The sequence below is a fragment of the Columba livia genome, chromosome 3, assembly GCF_036013475.1.
Source record: "Columba livia isolate bColLiv1 breed racing homer chromosome 3, bColLiv1.pat.W.v2, whole genome shotgun sequence".
Lineage (NCBI taxonomy): Eukaryota > Metazoa > Chordata > Aves > Columbiformes > Columbidae > Columba > Columba livia.
Genome location: NC_088604.1, coordinates 59,677,964 through 59,700,209, shown reverse-complemented (window position 1 = coordinate 59,700,209; position 22,246 = coordinate 59,677,964). Strand labels below are relative to the sequence as shown.

The following is a 22,246-nucleotide window of genomic DNA, read 5'->3' as shown; positions in this document are numbered from 1 at the left end:
ACATGCCCGTGTGCTTATTCACAACTTGTTGAACTTTGCTGAATTCCTGTGGTGGTCCAGCAGGTTGTGATTATACAAATGCTTCTAACCTAAGTTAGTTAACCTAAGCCAAACACAGCTTTCTTGTTGTTCTTCATGGGGTTTTGCAGCTCTCCTGCTTTGCATTAATTGCTGCGAATTTTTAAATGGGTGGCGAGGCAAAAGACAACAGGTGTGACATTCTTCTGTGTGCTTCATGAGTGCTCTGGGAGGCAATATGGTAGGCAGGCAAAGAGCCAGGGTCTTGGCACTGCTCAGATGGTCTGAAGAAGCCAAAACCTGGCTCAGCAAGGAATTTCTGCAGGATCAGCTGGATCCTGCAGAACAGGTAGGGAGAAGTGGCTCTCGCTCCAGGCCAGCTCTCTGTCCTATGCCCTGGTGCAAAATGCATGTTAGGAGGGAAAGTGAACATGTGAAGCATTTGCAGGGTAATAGCTCACTGTCTGTTGCAAAGAGGATCTCTTTATCACAGACATGGTGTGCACAATGTGAGCCTCTCCTCAGTTCTGGCCCTTGCACGTGACAAGTGGGCTTCTGGTCAATGCTCCAAAACTAAGTGACCTGAATGGTTAGCTTCATTACACGGTAAAGCAAAGGAAAGGATGCAAAAAAAAAAAAATGAAGATTTACTGCTTTGTTTTCACACATAAAACAATGGAAATTAATTTGCCTAAACTTGCCATGCAATTTTTATTGAAGGTACTTTATAGTTATATAGGTATATGTGTGTCTATACATATGTACATGTGTGAGCTATTATCTGACTCTGACCTACTTCATAAAACAAGGATATCTGAAAATTTATGTTACTCAGTAACTGTACTTTTCCTTACATAAAAAACTTAGTGCTTGCTTGTTCTGAGTATTCAGAGATTTCAACTTAAATATTAACAAAAATAACTTAAAAGGTCCAAAATGTTCTACTTTGTCTGTTTTGCATTTCACTGCATAATACGAGTATATATAGACTCAAGGATAACCCATCTAACCAGACTAGATGGCACTTGAATAGTGTCAGTTTCTATTTTACAATTTTCTACTTTGATGAGTATCAGCTTTAGGTCTTTTTCAAATAATATAATTTACTTATTTAAATATCTATCATAATTTAAATTTACTGTGACTTATGCCCTTTAACATCTCTTCTCAGTGGAAGAAATTGTTGCTCTGGTAATAGAAATCAGAATTAAATACAATGGAAAATGTGACTAAAGTGAAACAATATGAGAATCTTAAAATATGTTGTAATTTATTAACTCATTTGAAAAAATATAGTTTATTTTCAACAGTGAAATCTGTAAGAATAGGTAAAACATAATTTCTTATATATTGATAGTATTTGGTATTTTTCTGTTTAAATGATGGGTTTAATTTTTAAATAAAAATGACTGTTCACCTCAGCTGTGGATATCTCCATGCCTCCTATGACCAAGCAAAAGAACACAGCTGATAAAATGCCATAAGATGAGCTATTTGAAATATGCCATGACACATTTGTTTGTGAAACTCCTTTATTTCCGAGCAATTGTTGTGGGAATGAGTCTATTTCCATTCAGTTTATTAAATCTGAGCATAACAATAAGCACAGTCTGTATAACATGTGGCAGTCTATCTATCCTGTAGATGTATGAGGTTGATGTGATTATTGCACTTATTACTATGAATAAGATGAACAAGTCCTTTTGTCACACTGACAGATGATAGAATATTAATATAAGATGTTGGACTGTACTTCAGCTGTCATGAGTAGTGGCTGTAAAAAATGGCCCCTTTCTTCTGTCTATGCTTGAAATTTCTTAGATTTAAAATGAGGAGCCCTGTGATCAACCCAAGTTTGCAGTAGCACTACAGTGGAACATTTGCTAATACATTTTATACTGTCATGATGAAACTCAAACTGTAGTCTGCCAAGAACAGAGGTTGCCAGGTCAATCTTCTGATAAGTATGGCTGATTTGCTTCAATACAGCAATGGAAAATATGCAGATTCACAGGGTGACTAATTACCACTTGGGAGAACTTAAGCAACTGGTCTGAACTGTCCTGTAATAAAAACCATCCAGATAATGTAAATAATTGCTTGTAAACATTTCTCATTGGAAACTTTCTGCAACTACTTATTCTGTAGCCTGGCTTTGTGTTTGCCAAACTCTTCATTGCGTTTTAAGCTCATTAAGGTCTAGTTCCTGCCAAGGACTTTCTGTCCTCACCAGTCCTCACAGGTGGCAGTCCTGGCTGGAGGTTTGAACTATAACGGTGATAACTGTTCATAGCTTTGGGGCCAGCACATCACATATCTGTGTCCCCCAGCCTCAGCAATACTGGCAGAGGGAGACGGGCTCATGGACTGTTCAGAAGCACCTGAAACTTCTGCCGAAACTACTGAGAGCTGGGGATGTAATAATAGGTGAAAATAAACATGGGGAAGGGTGGGGGCTTGGGATGCATATATACGAAAAGGAAGGGTACTAGGTGTAATTAAATTCTGTTTCTTGTTACTGTGTTTTGTAAAAACTCCTGCTATGTTTTCTTGCCCCACTTTTATCCAAAAGTGTCCTTCCAATAATGTTAATAATAATAGCATTAACAGTAATGAATCAAAAGATCCTTAAGCCCAGCTAGACTTCTAATCCAAAGAGTAATAAACTCTGTGCATGTGTAAGGAATGGTAAATAAGTGCTTTTATCACATGAAATCACAGACATTATTCCAGTTGTTTGTAGTGTGGGCTCAGTGATGCTGGGAAAATTGCATTTACTAAGGGTATATCAATGATCACAATATTTCCCTACATACTTTGAATACATGTTCTAGACATCTATTACTGGACACTGAAACATGAAAGTTGAGGTTGCTTCCTTCCAGCTTCCCTAGCTCTTTCCCTCTGGTGTGAGAATAAATTCACTGGTGACGGTAGAGGCTATCTGATCTCCTGGTGATGACTTGCAGAACTCGTTTAGTAGCTCATGAGCTAATAAATAATATTGCCCTTGGAAAGGGATTTGGCTTTTGCAGAATGAAAGCCACTAGATGAAGAGGAAAAACATGTAACATTCAGTGGCTACTCATCAACTGAGCATCACATATTTCAGGCCCTAAGTGAGACACGGGCCAGTGTAATCTGTAGTTGTAATAAAAAAATCTTTCCCATAAGGCACACTTACAGAACAGCTGAAATAAGAAAGGATAGAAAACTGTAATTCTGGAATGTGCTGGTCTCTTGAACACATGCGTTTGCAGCATGGTATTTGTATGCATGCATGTTCATATGTGTTTTGTACCAGAAACTGGTCACAAGAGAGCAGTGAATCAAAACTCCAATTGCATGGGAGTTCAGTCAGATCTATATTCAACAATGAACTTGAACCTTTATAGCAGGCAAACAGCTGGACTGAAAGACATAATGTTTTGTGGTGCTTGGAATTCAGTTCTGGATCTGAATGCAGCTGAGCAGTGGAGCTTCGGTTTGCCTCTTATATGAAGTAAATTCAGTTTCCAGAAGTAGTTGGTTGATCATCCAGAAGGCTGGTCCTTTTTTTACTCACAGAAAAGGTACAGGAGAGACCAAGAATTGGATTTCCTTGTGCATCATGCTGGGACATCTTTTCCAAAACTGCTAGTGAGTTTGACTGGGAGTAGACTTACCTGAAAAAAAGGGGTTGGGGAAGACCAAAATCTGTCATTTGCCTTAGTCCTCAGCCTTCTCGAAGAGTTTTTCAGAAAGTCTGAAATGTTGTCGGTTGGGAGCCGCTCTTTTGCCGAGGCTCAGCTGCGAAAATGAATTGTTGCCTACCAGTATCTCCCATCAGCATTTCCAAAACATTTGACAGAACTTGACAGAACTCACTGCAGCTCCAAAATGGGGCAGAGAAGCAGCACAGGGGCATTTTTTCCTATTCTAATAGTTCATATTGTTATTTCTTCAATCTCAATATTAGGAATAGTCTGTAGTGCATAGTCACAGGAGAGAAAGTAGCCTCTTATCACAACACAAGATGGGACATAGACCCTTGTCATATCCTAAAAGGGATCCCTTCTCTAGAAGCACATTGCTGCCTGACTAGAGACTCTAGGCTAGCTGTTAAATTTTTGGATGGCTCACATTACAGGAGCTGAATTCAATCCTATCTATTAAATGTTTCTCTCCACAGATACTGTGTAGGGGGCTTTAATAGCAGTAGCATGTTATCCTGAGGACTTATGTTGAATCCTAACTGAGTAAAATAAACCTCCAAGGAGGCTGATCTGAAGCTGTCTGAGTGGGCTTGAGTTATTCTAGTACCACTGATGTTAGCATAGTGTCGGAAGAGTACTTTCAAAGTCCATTTTTGCTTCTTTCGTAATTTGGAATCTTTTATGTACTGGATCTTCATCTTACTGCATTGTCTCCCTCTCAGGAATTTTCATTTAGAAATCTTTCTACTGAATGTAATCTCCAAGGCAAGAGTTATATATTTGCTTAGCAAATTGATAAAAGACTGTTTTTTATAAAATTTGTGAAACAAAGGTGGATCCTACTCCTAGTCAAATGACAGAGGACAGACACCACAGCACTTTACACTGTCAAATGGTGAAGTAGCTTAAATCTCTCCAGCTTCTCTTAAAACAGGTGTTGGACATAGAAGTCCTTTCAGTTCCACCTCTAGATCTGTGCTTGGCTAAAAACAGAAATAGAAGAAGTAAAGCAAGGATATTGGTCACAGTTTGGACTACCAGAAGCGTTTCTAAAGGCCATTTTTTAGCATTAGATACTTTTTCAGTCTGCAGCACATAGAAAAAATGTAATAAAAGTCTCAGAAGAAACTCAGTTTCTGTTGCTCTCTCTCTCTCCTGCTGGTTGCCAAATGTTGTGGAAGCCTGCCTGGGGCTCTGTAACACTCATACAGCCATTCTCTATCTAAATCTGGGGCAGATAAAGTTGCATTCATATGTTCATTGGAGCTATTCTGGCAACAGAAAATGAAAGATTCTGAGGTTAGATTACATCAGGGAAGAGTCCTTTTTCATTCTTACAGTGCCCGCTGAGGTTATACCAACACAGCAGGTTGGCTGTTCTCATGTTAAATTAAACCAAGGATAGCTGCATACTATGACAATTAAACAGCTCCCAGTACTGTGGCTGTTTCACTTAAAGCCACCTGGCTAATCTGCTCTGCGTTCTCTGCTTGGAGAAGTCCTTGTGGTGGAAAAAGAGCTGGCTCTGTCTGTGCTGCAGGAATTTTGCTGGACTGCTGGCTACCACTGAGGGAGCCGAACAAAGGGCCTGTTAAAACTCATCTCGTTTCTGGTTTTGGAGAAGGCTGCACAAGTACTGCAGAAACAGTTAAATCACTATGAAGCTGCAAAATATAATATGGTATCATCCTTCAAAAAGTGATTTTTTGTTTATCCAAAAAACTGTATCTTCTTCCTCTGATATATTTTCCAAGATAGTGACGAACCGTATTTCTGAATATGTGCAATGTAATGATTGTCTGGTTTTGGTTTGGTTTTGTATTGTTTTTACATTTTCTTTATTTGCCTTATGTCCTGCTACCATATTTTGAAATCATATTCTTTATCATTTTCATTGCCATAGAGTTTGAAAACCCAAGAAAATGATCAGGTCTTCTTAGTGTCAGGCAATACGGGGAAAAAAGGGGAGAGGGATATTTTACAAAGAGCTATAAGGTAATAGAAAACTGAGAGGCAAAAGATGGATACATCCAGAACAACAGGTCCAGTAACACAATACTGACCACCATGTCTGGGATAATTGCCTCAGCACATCAGCAGCTTAGCTATTGCTAAGTTTTCTGGAAAAATAAAAGAAAAAAATTTCGTGGGAATCTGAAGAACAGTTTCTTCTAATTGTTTATAGAGAACTTCCTAGTGCTAACTGCCTAATGCAAAGGGTACCATGAAGTAAATAATAAAAGTTCTCATTTCCAAGCAAATGTAAATCAAAGAGGAAGGGCCTGGGCAGTCAGTGGATGACAGAAACGTTGAGAAGGGAAGATAAGGACTCAGATAGGAGGGACAGTGGAAAAAAGTTGAGGAGAGCAGAAATGAAAGAGGAGAAGCTGATAATCACAATTTAGAGAGTGTGAGAGAAGAAACAAGCAGCAAAAAGACTGCCAGGTGGATCTAGGAGTTTAGCACAGCCAGCAGCTGCAGGGTGCGGGTCATGATGAGCTCAGCAGTGCCAGGTCATAGTAGAGATGATGCTGGCTCTCAAGAAACAATGCAAAAGAGCAATAGGCATGAGAAGATGAAGGTGTTAAGGGAAACAGACATACAAGATGAAGAGTGTAAGGCTGGAGAGAAGCCAGGGCTGGTGGTAAGGTGAAAAGAGGCCGGGCCAGGCAAAAGCAGGATGGCAAGGATATGGGATCTGCTTTTGGCTTGGTGGGAGAGAGGGCAAGATTTCAATGGAAAGGGTAAAACACAATCAGAGCCACAGAGACGTGATCCAAATGAGGAAAGGAGATGGGCAGAAAAGGGGAGAAATTAAAGAAGAGGGTAATGGTGAGAACAGTTGGCAAGTGGCAAGCAGGCAAGGAAGGGCAACATGCTGGAAATCTTTCAGTGGACGTATCTGAGAAAGTTAATAGAGGGAACATTCTGCAACAGCAGCAATTTCCTGTGTTTTCCTATTTATAGGTCACTTATTTGAATCAATCAGATAAAATTGCAGTGTTCTCCATCTTACTTCTCTAATACAGTATTGGCATTTATTTTTTGTGTGTGAAGAAGATATGCATGACTAAGAAAAAAATATTTGGAACAAGGAAATAGAATTAGTTCTATCCAGCTTTTGCTGTTTGTCTGGATATTTGGCATTTCAGAATTTGTGTCTGTTGGAAGAAACAACCTTTCATTTGGTGCAAGGGTATCATGTTGAATGGTGCATGGAAAATATTTTCCTTCATAAACACAGCAGTAACTTGCACAATAACTCCTAAGTATTTCATACTTGCAAATGAACCAAACCACTAGGCCTGATTCACCACTATACTTCAATTTTCCACTGCATGAAATCTACTGGCACAAACAGACTTACACTAGCATAACGCTGGAGTAATGCAGGAGAGATTCCCACCTCCTAATTGCATTAGTGGGACATCTGCTATTGTATAAACTCATGCCATTTAGAGTTTTTAAGAGGTTTCTGGGAACAGCAAGTTTATATATGCCTTTTGCTTTTTTAAAACAAACAAACAGACAAAAAATCCTCCAGGGATTCCAGAAGAAGCAAACTAGAGAGGAGCAAATACTGTAATGTGCCGATTTAAAACCACATTTTCCCAAAGGGTTTGGTTTTGGCTCATTGTAGGCAAAAGTGTAGCCACAAAAACTGAATGCAAATCAACACTATTAATATGCAGATCAGTCTTTTGCCAAAACTTATGCTCTAAAGAAGAAAAACAAAATCCTAGGGAGACCTCTCAAGCCACTGTACACTCTTGTCTTTTAAAAAGATAATTCAGTCAAGAGCACTGTTGGTTTGATCATGCTCACAAGTGCTGTGCTACACAAACCCAGAAGAGGTACGAGAGCATGGGAAAATCTCACTACAGCTGTAAATCAATATATCCCAAACTTCACTAGAGGGGACCACTTTGAGAAGCAGGAGACAACTGAGTCTTTCACTGCTGTTAGTTAGTCTCATGTGTCTTGTCTAAGACTGAGAAGGGAGATGATAGTTTTTCTGCGATGAAACCTGACCTGAGACCACCCGTTCATTCATCTGGTTTAGGAAGCCATTTGTTACAAGCCTACCCTCTATGTACAGCATGGGTCTGGCCTTTTGCCTTCTCGCTCAATTATATATTGTTATATAAGCTTTCTGTTAATACCATCTGCTTTTCGGGTGTGCAGACATCCAAGAACACTATTGAGGGAAGGAGTCACTGTGCTGTGTTTTTAAATTCTGCCGTGACTCTTTTCTGGCTTATTACTTGTGGCTTATTACCATATCTAAATACATGTTTAATGCTGAGCAAAGAAGAATACAGAGCATATCAGTGCCAAACCAAGAACTGAAACCACACCCCCCAACACCCACCAAGTTATGTGATTTTAAAAACACATTGTAAAGAATAGCCATGCTGAGTTGTTTTTGTTTTGTTTTGTCTTTTTTTTTTTTCTTTTTTTGTTAATCAATTGAAGATTCACATATTTTTGACTTTTCAGTGGTGTGTCTAAAACATCTTGGCTTTAACTTAAATTAAAGCTGAGATTTCTCAGTAATTGTTGTACTTCTGAGGAAGCCTTTAGGAATAATGAATTGTAAGGCTGACTCTAAAGTTAGCAGAACCAGTTACAACACTTCCATACCCTAGGGACCCTGTCTAAATTAGAGTCAAATTCTGCTCCAAGTTGTAGTGGTATGAGTGTGGAGTAGCAGACAGATTCGCTCCACAAGAACTGAAAATATACATACATCAAAATTATAAGATCCAGATGTATTTGTATGGGATTTTTCTATATTGTTAATTAAAAAAAAAAAACTAGAGAAAATTGAATAAATAATGCTATTTTGCAAAAACGTGGACTATTTTCCAATTAAAAATGGATTGAGTTACTAACCAATGATGTTGTCTGGACAACATTATAAGCTTGAATGTAGACTTGAAACAATAGTTGTTATTACATCAGTATACTCAGGATGTGATCATCCCAGGAAATTTAGTGTATGGAAGAGACACAAACCAGTAAGTTTCACATATTGTACAGCCCAGTCTAACAGGATTCGTTAGCTGGAGGATGCTCTGTGTCAGCTCTTGGCTTTTCAACTTCTGTTCCACATACTAAATGACCTGGTGCTTCTGGTTCCGAGCCTGGCACAGGGGATATGAACTTGGATGTTTTTGCATCTCCTATACAAGTTCATCTAATAGTCTCTCCTTGCTCTTCTTCACTTCTGGTGACTGTATCAGCAGCAGCTGTGGGCCATGAGTCCACCTTCCTCTTTATCACTTTTAAGAAGACCAGTGCTGGTGTGAAGCAACCTTTCCAATATTTATGAGTAGATGCTATGGCTAGCTCATTTGCAAAGGATTCAGTAAGCAAAGAAAGCATTTGTTGCTTTTATTCATAGAATCATAGTCATAGAATCATAGATTGATTTGGACTGGAAAGGACCTTAAAGATCACCTAGTTCCACCCACCCTGCATGCTGCTTAAAGCCCTGCCCAACCTGGCCTTGAACACTTCCACAGACAGGGCATCCACAACCCTCTGGGTAGCCTGTTCTAGTGCCTCAGAACCCTCATCGTGAAGAATTTCTTCCTTATACCTAATCTAAATCTACCCTCTTTCAGCTTAAAGCCATTATCCCTTGTCCTATCATACATGCCCTTGTAAAAAGTCCCTCTTGAGCTTCCTGGTAGGCCCCCTTTAGGTACTGGAAGGCTGCTATAAGGTCTCCCTAGCATCTTTTCTTCTCCAGGCTGAACAACCCCAACTCTCAGACTGTCTTCAGAGGAGAGTTGTTCCAACACACTGATCATCTTCACGGCTCTTTTCTGGACTTGCTCCGGCAGGTCTATCTCCTTCTTACACTGGGGGCTCCAGAGCTGGATGCAGTACTCCAGGTGGGGTCTCACAAGAGCGGAGCAGAGGGAGAGAAACACCTTCCTTGACCTGCTGGTCACACTGCTTTTGATACAGCCCAGGATATAGTTGACTTTCTGGGCTGCAAGCGCACATTGCAGAGTCATGCTGAGCTGCTCATCAACTAACACTCCCAAGTCCTTCTTCTCAGGGCTGCTCTCAATCCATTCTCTGCCCAGCCTGCATTTGTGCTTGGGATTACCCTGACCCACATACAGGACCTTGCACTTGGCCTTGCTGAATTTTATGAGGTCACTGTCCAGATACCTCTGGATGGTATCCCCTCCCTCCAGTGTATCAGCAGCACCACACAGCTTAGTGTCGCTGGCAAACTTGAAGAGGGTGCACTCAATCCTAATGTCCATGTAACTGAAAAAGCTGTTAAGCAACACTGGTCCCAATACCAACCCCCGAAGAACACCACTCATCACTGGTCACTTGGGCATCTAGCCATTGATTCTTATTCATATAACGAGAGCTGAAAATTTAACCTCAAAAATGCTCAAAATATATGTTGAATTTTGGTTTTATTTCTGTCTGTGACTTTATAATTGGATAATGTAACGTGATATATATGCTATCTCTTTCTACATGGAAACGATCACTGCTCACCATAATCTGTGTAATATAACACTGACTCACCACTGACACACTATTGTCTGTTAACTGAGAAACCTTTCCAGAACAAGTTAGGGCAGGAAAAAAAGCACCAAAATGAGGTTGTAGGCAAGTAAAAAAAGACATGCCAAGGCATGGAGTACTAATGGTCATTAGAGGGTAAGCAGAGCTACAAGTAGTTATTAAGAAGTCCAAAGGATTGCTGGTTGTCAGTGCTGAAAACATGTGATGGATGGGACATGCGGAGTCAGCTCATGCCTGCGCCAGTGTTCCCAAACAGGGAACTTGAGCACCGATAGGTATGTGGCTGGAGGACTGATGACTTGGCTTCTGCTGGCTGCCTCATACCTCACTGATATTTTCCCTTCCTCTGGTTATCATTTAACCTCTGTATGCAGAGTTGCTTCCTTTGCATACTATCCTGTATTTATATACCTCTGTAACCAGGATGATTTTAGCATCCAAAGTGAAATATCTGGCCCTTGGTCCCTCACCACGTTGTTGATATTCTATGGTGAAGACAGGGTTGGGTACTCACAGAGGGATTGGAAGCTTCAGCCTCTTTCCAAGGTCTTCTTCAAATATATATTTCAAACAGCCTGCATAAATCAGGCTGCTTCTAGGCTTACTGTCCAGCCTGCAGCTGAACTTATATGTATTTATGGAAAGCTGCAATTGGACACACTAGCCAGCCAAAATGATAAAGTCTTTACCTCTTAACCTTTTTTCTTTTTTTTTTTTTTTTTCATTTTCTAAAGAATAACCAAACACTTCTAGCTTTGTCAGGGAAGGTAAATTACAGAGGCAATTCCTTTTCTACCTTCCTTCCTCTCCCTTCCTGCTCCAAAAATGAGAAACAAAATTATTCTTATTAAGGTAACAACAGATAAAACAGACCAAATTCCTTTACTGTACTCGCAGAACAGACACTGCTCTGCACAGAAATTGCCTGGTTTATAGTGCTGTTTGCTTTGTATTGAGGGAGAGGAGATAGAACTTCAGAATAAGGTCTTATGAAGACATGGACCTCTATGGCAGAGCTAAACTGTAAGCTGCCTTCTAAAAGTCACATATAAATGAACCTCATGACAGTTCACATTACAGTTATAAATATAAAAAGGATAGAAAAGGCCTGGCCTGGCACCATGACTGGCTTTTACAAGTGTTATTTTGCATTCCTACCAGTCAAGTGAAAATCCCCAGACACTGGCTGGGATCCAGTGATATTTCCCCATGCCCTGGCTCGCCTCCTTGGCCAGGTTTGAAGCATGCCAGTGCATTGCAATTGGTGGCTTTTCTGAGCCCATTCGGATGGCGAGTGTAGCCAGGGAGAACAAACAGGGATGGCAGAGACTTAGAGCCTTGCTCCAAGGTTCATGGCAATGCAGGATACAAGTGCCCGCAGCATCCTACACACATGCCAAAGCCAGCCAGACACCAGGCAAACTGAATGCTGAGGAGATGGTGTTACCCAAGCTGATGTCTTCTCATTTAGGTGGCAAACAAAATCATCAGGTTAGGGATAAAGAGACCATCTGAAACATCAGGGCAGCTTTACCTATGGCGTTATTTCAATGTGACCTTCTGGACCTGCATCAGAGTTGTCTGCAGCACAGCATCGGGTGATTTTGCATCTGAAAACCAGGATTTAAGTGTTTTACGTGTTAGGACTACAGGACTGAGGGGGAGGGAATCTTACACAATGGTAAACGCATAGGGCAGGTAGTCCAGAAGGTCAATTGCAGTGGCACATACATGATGTTACTGACACCTCTGTGCCTCTCAGCTCCTCCTGGTAGGGTTGCCATAGATTTTGAGAGACATATTCATCCTGTGGCTTCTTTGGAATACCCCTTGGGGAGCCACTGAGCAAGGCTGTCCTTGAGGTATTCTGAGTACCACCCTACCGTGGCAACTCTCAGAGCAACACAGGCCAGCAGCAAGGTATCTGCATGGGCCTCTACTGCAACTCAGAGCAGAGGGCCAGACCATCACCTGAAGCACTTCTTCGGTGATCTCATCCTCCTTCCTCCCACCACAGTTATTGGTTTCCTCCACATCCCTTTGACTCAGACAAACACTGTAGCTTTCTATTAATTTCAAGGTGTAGTGAGAATCCCAGGTGGTTGCAGCTTTGTCCACTTCTCCTGAGCCTTGGGGACACAGTTTGGTCTTCTCTGTAATTCTAGTCTCCCATCTTCAAAGCAGACTTGTTTTTGTTATTATTTTGTTTACTGATTGTAAGATTCCCACTCCACACCACACCCAGAAGATGAGAAATGCTGTGAGGGTGAGGTTGGAAGGGATTCTTCCCTTGAATATATACTTTGGAAAGGAAAAAGCCTCCTCAGTTACTCAAGAACAACTTCACTGAGCAGAGAGGGGAACACCACTGTCTAGGCTTTCCTGAGAAACTTCTACCACAGCAGGCAGGACTTCTTGAGAAAAGGTTGTTTCTGTGTCACAGGAAGAAAGTGTCCTACAGTTTGTAATTAAGGTCAAGATGAAAATCCAGGCTAGAAATTCTTAACAAAATGTGGTTTATCACTAAGAAAACAAGGTGAAATTATATAAAAAAAAAAAAAAGAGAAAAAAAAAACAACCCCAAAACTAATAAAAGCTTTTTGTTGTGTTCTGTAGTCAGGTTTCAGATAAGAGGTTCTGTGAGACATCATGTCACTGCAGCTTGTGAGTGCCAGCATTAATATGACTTGATTAAACCTGCATTGTAGGCACAGACTGGAAGGAAAGGAAAAATGGATAGGGTATTTTTAAAAACTTGGGACAACTGTGTCCTGTGCTTCTTTTCAGGAGCTATTTTAGTTTGTCTGTGGAGCAAACAAGGCAATATCTCTGAGATAAAAAAGGTCTTTTCCTGTTCCTTCAAAATCAGAAGTTTTTAATGTTTAGCAAAAGAGAGAGGAAAAGAATATTAATGTGTACATTGATGAGCCACCCTTTTTGATAGAAAATAATAAACAAAACAATGTTGTGTTTAGGATTAATGAGTTCAAGCGTGCATGTGCTGGCATGAAGATAATTTCTGAGAATATCTGAGCTGGAAATACACCTTTGTTCACACCTGTGAGCTTTTGCAAGGGAACAGAGATCACCCAGTTCCCTGCCCTTGCCAACAGGCAGTGTCAGTGCAGTGTTTTATTTTCCACTGATGGTAGCAACACCTCAGGACAATTCTTCACCAGACAGTCAGCAGGGAATATATCTTGGTTTGGTCTGGCCACCTTACACTCACGGTTAATCCAGCTACACTTCCCATCACAATTAAAACTCTGAGATCCTACGAAGTCACTACCTTGCTATTTTAACCACCCACTTCTTTTTACACTACCTGTTACACTGAGACTTAACTTACTCTTCTCTGCAGATCAGAAAGGTTCCCACAAGGGTAAGGACTGGCTAACAGGGCTGTCATTGCTGACCATCTCAGTGCTGGCAGCAGCACCTGCTAGACACCAGTGCCATTTGCCGGCCATGCCAGCAGGTAGGTGATTGAGTAAGCAGCAGTTCAGTCAGGAAGATATTCTTGCAAGCAAGATATACTCACTGCTTTCCTGCTGACAGTTTCTTACAACTCTTATCTAAAAACACCTTGCATCAGCAGGATCGTATAGGTCCTGTGTGATCACAAAATGCACATGCTGCCCCGGTGCTGGGACCTCCCTGCAGTCCCCCAGGAGTGTGGATGTCTGCTCAGTGGTGGGGAAGCCTTAGGACAAGTCCAGTCAGCACTTCTGGAGGCAGAGGTAGCTCTTGGGACCACAGTAAATTTTCTCACCTAATTCGCTGGCTCAGGATGCTTCAAGATGGTGATCTTGTGTCCCTTTTCTCTAATCCTCTCTCCCCTTTCAGGAAGCAGCTGTTCACTGCTTGTTGGTTGGCTAGTTGGTTACATTGCTGGTTTTGAAATCACAGGCATCATTAGTTGTTGTGCTCTGCCATGGATCCACTGGTACTGACCTTCAAAATATTCACACCTGAAGAGCCATCTAGAATTACAGTCTAGAGAGCCAGTCAGGGACTGCATTTCTATTCCACAAGAATTCACAGACATTTGACATTTGTTTTCATTCTGAACTGGAATGAAAATTCAACACACTCGAACTTTCTATGTCACTGAAATTCTTAGTGTTACATTAAGGATTTTTTGTTTCTATAATGCTGCAGCACTTGCTAAGGTAACAGTATTTGTCTTCAGTAAGGCCAAAACATTGCAGTACAATCTCAGATGAAAATTATGAAATAGTAATATGTTTAATTTAATTTAGTGATGCATTTAGACATATTGGCTTCATAATGAAACACAAAAATATATCTAAATGAGGAATTCAAAATATTTTGAGTGCATCAAACATAATTGGGAAAATAGAGACAGCATGTTTAAATCTGATTTTTGAAATATAGTGGAATTTAACATATTTTTGCAGCATCATCTTTCTGACAAGAGACATTTTACTGTCTTCTGTCCAAGAGCTATGACTGGTTCTAGTAATCAGATGGTCTCCTGATTCAGCTAGATCGAGTGTCGTACTCAACTCCTTAGTGCAACGGTTCTAGCTTCCTTCCAGCCACTTGTCCTTCCCTTTGCCTGTAGTTTCTGGGGACTGTGTCTTGGTGTGGGATGGTGATGAACAGTCCTCAGTTAAGCTCTGTGACAGATCTTTATAGCTCCCTGCTGCAATACAGTGTCAAATCCCTGCCAGGGAAAGGCTCCCGAGTTGTCCACATGTAGCTGTCTGGCAGTGGTGTGCGAGGCCTGCCCCACAGCCCAGGGTCTTGTCCTGCTCCCCAGGGCTCTCCCAGCAGCAGTTTTGCTGCTTCTCCTTTTCCCACTGTTGGCAATGCTGGTGTTTTAAGGAAACCTTTGGGAGCTCCTACAGCAAGATACATGTTGGGATCGTTCAGGCACTCTAATTAGTCTGCCTTCAGATCTTTGTTTCAGGAAAAAAAAAAAGACACATTAGGCCAGCATTCAGCACTAGCCTACACTCTTTTCTCATTAGTTTTTGTTCCATGCTTAAAATGTGTCTTCTACCTCTCCAGCAATTAATAGAGTGAGCCCCTGTAGCCCCAGAGACTGTTTTCCTCTCTTTGAGACTTGGTAGCTGGTTTCAGTGAAAGGACTGAAACATGCTTTTTAGGGATGAAAAAAACAAACCAAACCAAAACAACCAAACAACAAACAACAAACAAACAAACTGGCCTAGTGGCAAGAGAAGAAATTAGAAATCTCGTGAGAGTTTATCTCCAATGGCATCTAGACTGGCTGTCTTTCTGGAAATCCCAGGAGGTTCATCTATTCTCTTGATCTTTGAGGAAGAAATACACAAGACATGGTTAAAGAAGTTGATTTTAGAAAGTGTCTCTATGGCACCAGCACTTCGTGCTTTGTTGTGTGAATGTTAAACCTTATGAAAGTTCCCAGACCTCTGGACGGGTGCATTTTGTGTAAATTAGTGTGAACAGGACATCAAGCAACTATGCAGATATGTGGGCTTCCACTCCTGCTGCAGTGTGGTACCAGATTCGTGAAATGTTTCATGTATAGTATAAATTCTTGTGATGTTTCTCTTGCTGTTCATGCCTTCTTGCTTGCCAAATTGTTTTTAAAAGAAAACAAAGATTCTTGGTGATATTTGCCATAAAGGTACTACTATTTTATGGTGTTAAGAAGTAGGGTATTATTGGAAGAATATGTGAGATCATCACACTGATGTCAACCATATCCAAAAGCAGGAAATACTGATACTAGTTCATGGTAGTGGCAGAGCTCAATATGAAAGGGGACATCTCAGATTTTGCATTCAAAGTAGGATATGAAACAAATAACAGGCTAAGTCTATATCCATGAAGAGGTTTAGGCATTGTGAATAAAGTGAGCATTTTTGCATCTGTCTGATACTTAAAGCCTTTTGGAATGTATTTGTGTATTTTGCATTAAAAAGTTAATTAATAAAACCCATGAAGGTAGGGACCTTTGTCTTTCAAGAGATCTCACTAAGCTACAGTTATGCTCCTTCAGCTTGCTATCACTCTCCAGCATTGTGAGCTTCCTTTTGGCCTGACAATAGCTAATCTTGACCAGGAGACACCTTACCTTATTACTTTTCCTGCCATGGACCATCTTCTGAGGATGTGGAAGGTGACACATCCCATTCTCCTTTGCCTCAAGACATCTGAACACACACAGGTCTTTGCCTCCTATATAAGTGCTTTAACCACCAGCATTCAACAAAAATAGGAGCAGCAACATCTCCTCATCCAGGAGCAGCAGCAGGTATAGCTGCTGGAATGGGTGACTCATGTGCATAAATTTTGGAAGTGTCTCCAAAGTACAGTTTCCTCTTTCACCCTGGCATACTATTCAGGATGAGCCACAGGAAAGTATCTCAGCCCCTGAAAGTGACATGGTTTCAGATGAATCCCACTCTTCAGCCTTTGCCTCTTGGCTGTTTTATGGGCTCTGATGTTGTCTGTCCAGCCTCCCCACCTCTAAACTCCCTGTTCACAGCACTGGGAAAGTAAGTGGCTCAGACAAGGCTGTGAATTCCAGTCTCATAGCCAGGACCTTCAAAATTTGAGGGTAATAGTGCGTGGTATCATCATGCCTATATCACTTTAATTCTTAGAAGTGGAAAAATAGCCTCTGGATACAAATGCTATTCATAAAACAGGTGTGGGAACGGTAACAAATTTTTTCCTTGCTGACCAGCGTATATCAAACTGTCATTTCAATTAAGTCAAAGGCACTTCAAATATCTGGGCACAGTGATAAAGGGAAGTCACTGTAAACACACCAGAACCCAAGAAATGATCACTAATCCCGACTAGCTACTCCTGAGCATTAATTTCTCTTCCAGAATTAGAAAGGAAAGAAATTCAAAGCAATAAACACACCCCTTGTCTTTTCATGCCTTTTAGACTGTAAATTTTTTCTGACAGAAATGATCTCTTTGGTACTTTGATACAGGGCTAGCAGAGAAGAATCCCTAGAACAGAACTTTAAAATGTACAGTTTTAACTTAGCATAAATGTTTACTACTTCTGAAAATAAATGCTGTGTGTGAGAGGCACCATTTAAAAGTTGGGCCTTGAACATTTTTTCAAGTGGCATCACTAGACAAATTGAAGTCTTCTGCAGGGTTTCATTTTTCACCTCCCTTTTCTAGTTTCCTCCTGTTTTGAAATGCTTCAATTTGCACGTTTCTCTTTGTTGAGAGTTTTTAAAATGCTTCTGGCAGGAACATTTTACAAGAAGGGAGGATGCCCCAGGCTTCTTCCCAGAAAGTAGGAGACTCTGCAAACCTTGTAGCTCTGCATTTTAAAAGTCTTTTTTTTTTTTTTTTTTCCTCTTTACTTTGAGTAAACAATGGAAATCCATTATTTACAGACTGTATTGTAAACATCTGTGGTAGAGAAGTCTTCTTATTGTATGCCTGTGATGACAAGGGCAAACCCAACACAGGAAGGAGGAAGGACCAGCCCACTAACAGAATGAGACTTATTTGAATTCATTTTAAAGCTACCAACAAACAACTGATGGTTTAGCTGACACAAGACATACATAAACAAATAAGAACCATTAGGGATACCTACGTGACATTCTAGCTCCACCAAAATGAGCAGAAGGTTTGACATTGGCAGTATGGAGTCAAGGATGCATTTCTAATCCTTTTTTCCTTAAAACAAACAAACAAACAAACAAACACAAACAAACAAACAAACAAAAAAACAAACCAAAACAAAAAAACACAAAAAACCCAGAAACCAAACAAACGAACAAATAAAGCACACACACACACAAACCAACCAACAAACAAAAAAACCCACAAAACAAAACCAAAATTGCTCACCTTAGATTGTAAAAAGAGTGTTGAAACTATAGGTTTCTGACTGATTGAGGTTCTAGACACATATTTTTTACAACCTTCCAGGATACATAACTATAGAAAAAGAAAAATACTATGCTAACTCTAAAAAAGGAAATCCTATGATAACTTACAGACCTTGGCAAGGGATATTTCCACATTGCTACTGGCAATACTGCTGTTTCAACCAGTCACTAGTGCTTTTCACTTCAATCGTTGTCATGGCCTTATAACTGCACCTAGATAGGGGAGACTGTCCAGCATTGTCTTTCATATTGCACTGAAGGATCTTCCCCAGGAAATCCCCACAGCCCCTGTGATATGTCACTTGTCCCAACCCTGAGCCTCCAAAGAATGTTGGAGCAGATGTTTGCTGCCAGTTTTTGAGGGAAGACTGAAGCTGTAACAAAGTTGGGTTTTTTTTTCCCCATAAAATAACCACTATTTCAGCTGTTGAAAGCAGCCAGAATTAGAGTTGAGGTTTGGTTCTCTCCCTTGTTATAAATTCTGTTTTCTAATGGTTAATCATATTAAATAATATATTTTTATGTATCTGTATCATCAAACATTTTCCCTGTTTTATATTATCTGCTGTAGCAAATCTCTTTGCAGGTAAGGATGTAGAGTGCATGCCCTCTATCATAAACGTCTCTGCTTGCACTGATGCTCCCACTCCCTTAAGACTGGCATCAACCACCAGACACTTTTCAAGTGCTTTGGACAATGCAAACCCTGGTCTAACTGGAGCAGCTGATTACTGTTCCGAGTACAAGATGGAAAAACTCAAATATGCCTTTGCAGAATTCAATCCCAACTATTTTTTTTTAATACAGCATAATACTATAGTTGAAACTACTGAAGAGAACTTGTCTTTCCCAATATTCAAGAGAAACAATCCACAGAATGTAGAATAAATGCTATTTCTCACGTACTAATACCTCACATGCCAATAAAAAGCTTGTGGGAGGCAGTGGGAGGTTAGTCTTCAAGAACAGTATGTTGCAAACTACTCAACTTTGCCTCAGTCAGAAAAAAAATTTAGTGATACCCTCTATATCTAGATCAGATAGCAGATATCTGATGGTTCATGATCACTGGCTAAAGCGGTTGTTATAAACAATTGTACTTAAAAAAGCTAAGTCAACAGTTTTCCTTTTTCTTTCTAAAATGCAACTCAGATAAGCACTCATATCTTGAAATACACAGAAACATTATTTTATAGTCATCTTTCTGTCATTGCTACTAACAAAATAGTTCTGATTATTTCCGCACTTTAACAAATAACGGAACTCTTCCGTAAAGTTTTATTTGAAAACATGTTGATGGAAATGTATGACTTTTTCTTTCCTACATAAAACTTATCACTTGACACTTTCCATTTTTCAATCAAATAAGATGAAAATTGATTAAGTTTGAACAGTTTTGTCTTGAGGGATGGTCATTTTTGATGTCCCTAATATCACTTTACTGCTTTCTTATCTTGCTTTTTCATGAGGTTGCAGAGGGGCAAGTTAAAGAGGAAAGAGCTGAAAAGCCTTCATGTTACTTTCATTTTAATAAATGCATAATTGAATTGAAGTTAAATTTTTCATTTAAAGCTCACCAGTTAGAGACTTGTAAACATCAGTGAATACATTTGAACAAGCTAAAAATCAGTTTTACATACTATTTTTTTTCATTGCTGTCTTTCAGCCAGCAGGGAGTATCTCTCTGTGACATCAACCAGGATGTCACAAAAAAGCCTCTCAACTTCAGCAGATAAAATTATGAGGTTAAAGAACGTGGATTTTACTACTCTCAGTGAGCCATTCTGGTCTTATGAAGCATTCCTCTGTAGAGCACTCTAAAGCTAGAAATAACACAGGAGTCTGAGAGATTTATTTGCCTGACTTCTACTGTTGGTTGGTTTTGGTTTGTGGTTTCTTTTTTAATTCTTTTTTTTTTTGTTCTTTTTTTAAGGTAAAGATCTAAGGCAAAGATACTTAGCAGAGTGGCTTGATTTACTGTGTTCAGATTATTACATGGACAACTATATCTGGCACAAGTGAACACACTCAGTCTCTTCATCTTTGGAATAATTCTGTTACACCAGGAGTGGATCTTGCCTGAAGCTGTTAGCCAAGAACAATCTCTCCAGGAAAAGGGAGTTTATAGTGACTAACTGACAAAACAATTATACTAATTGTACAAGCTAAACACTGATCAAGACATAGACTCACAGAAGCTGGAGAAGGCTTGGTCCTTCCTATAACGATGCAAGATTGTACCCTATGCAGTGTTTCATGCAATGCAGTTTGTATGCAATCTAGGCTGATTTTAAACAACCTAACTTTACAGTTCTGCACTCGTTTTGATGTGGGCTGCTACTCACAGTCTAGCAGACAGTAGGAAATTATTGTTGTTATTCAACCTACAGTTCCCTTTTTAAGCATAAATCATGACTCTCAATGTACCCCAATGATTCTGTCTCCTCTCACTTGGTAGACTTCATGGACTTTCTGGGACAACATCATTCAAACCCACCACATTCCTGCTACCCAGCCTCTATGTATTCAGTGCTTCCAAGCAGACCGGAACGGTGTGATCAAATATGAAGGAAAACAGGAAGGAAAAAGATAAATTAGAATGCAAGCTTAGATCCATATTCTTCAATAGATTCTGGCTGTAGTCAGACATATGTTAACTGACCTGAAGCTGTGTAAGTATCAGCAGAAAAGGCCCAGCAGGTCTCCATGGCAATGTCAGCCGCTGCTTTGGTTTGCAGAGTTCCCAGCCAGTGACCCTTGTTCTGTGCCTAATCCCAAAGGTCCAATTTCCCCAAGCATTTATTTTTAAAATATTGACTTAAAGGGCAGGGACAAAAAAACTGTGGAATGTGTCCTGGACACCCATAGGAAAGGAAATGGTTTAGAGACTGCTGCGGCTGCCAGCAAATCTGCAACACTGGACACAAAAAGCCCAGTCCCAGTCTCTGCCTAGAAAGAAAAGGATAACACGCTTTGGCATAGACAGCAATGCTGCTGTCCAAAGTGATCCAAGTGAAACAGTGGCAGAGTATGAAGCAACATGTGACGAGAGGCTAATGTCATGGCTTTCCCAGCGCCAAAGGGTAGGACTTCACCTTTGAAGGTGCAGCCACCCCAAACTTCTATCTTCCTGTAGTGGGCTGGCAGCCAGGGTGATGAACTACACAGGGAAGAGCAGCTTTGTACTTCTCACTGTCAGCAGTTTGGCTTTGCTGGAAATTGCCATCCCGAACCTTCCTCTTCTACATATACAAAAGTAGGCACATGATTTTCCTCTACACACTATTTGTCACATCCTGTAAGATCCATTAGAAGAAATAAGTGGTGGGTTTGTATGTTTTCCAGCAGAATAAATGTAAAACAGAAAATTCAGTGCGTGTCGTTTTTTCCTTGTTGTTTTTTTTTTTTTTTCCTCAGAGTAGTTCTTAAAAGTGCAGAAATTATCCAAAAATGCAGTTTATGTTAACAATGACTTTAGGTTCCTGTGACAACGCATAGTTAATTGTCTTAATGAAAAGAGAGCAAGAAAAGTTATAGCTATCTCCAGAAATAGTGAGTTTTTTCACCATTATAGCAGGAATCACTTATATGCTAATTGAACATACATTATGCAAATATCTTTCAAATATTAATGTATAATATCATGAACTTTAAGAGAAAACTGAGGAAGGTGATGCACTCAGGCTTAGAAATGGTAGTGGCTAGCAGATGGGAAACTGAGGCAACAAGGGGCCAAAAGAGTGAACTGTTGAAGCCACTGCTATGGTATGTAGCTCTGTTTCTGTTTTTACAGATGTTTTAATTACATTTTTTAATAACTTAACCTTACTATCTCTGAGGTCAAGGAAACGCAGACTTCATCTGACCGATGTGCTGTAGAATTAAACATGACAGAGTCATATTCACTTGGAGCTGAAAGTTTGGATAAGTTTGTATTTGCTTCTGAAAGCCAACTTATCCAAAACAAAAATCAGTCTGCATATGAGATCTAATGAGAGAGATATAAGAAGTCCATATCCTGTAAAAGATGGAGCACAATGGAATTTTTATTCTGACTGATCTTTCTCAAAGCTTTCAGCTC

At 40.1% G+C, this 22,246-nt stretch overlaps 1 long non-coding RNA gene across 2 annotated transcripts in view; it reads left to right on the top strand.

Moving 5' to 3' along the window:
* The window catches only part of LOC135579059 (uncharacterized), a 38,722-nt gene extending 17,185 nt beyond the window's left edge, over positions 1–21,537 (top strand). For both annotated transcript variants that reach the window (XR_010471378.1, XR_010471377.1), the window contains exon 3: positions 20,099–21,537. This is a non-coding gene — a long non-coding RNA (uncharacterized LOC135579059). The remainder of the gene's footprint in view (positions 1–20,098) is intronic.
* The last annotated feature ends 709 nt before the right edge of the window (positions 21,538–22,246 follow it).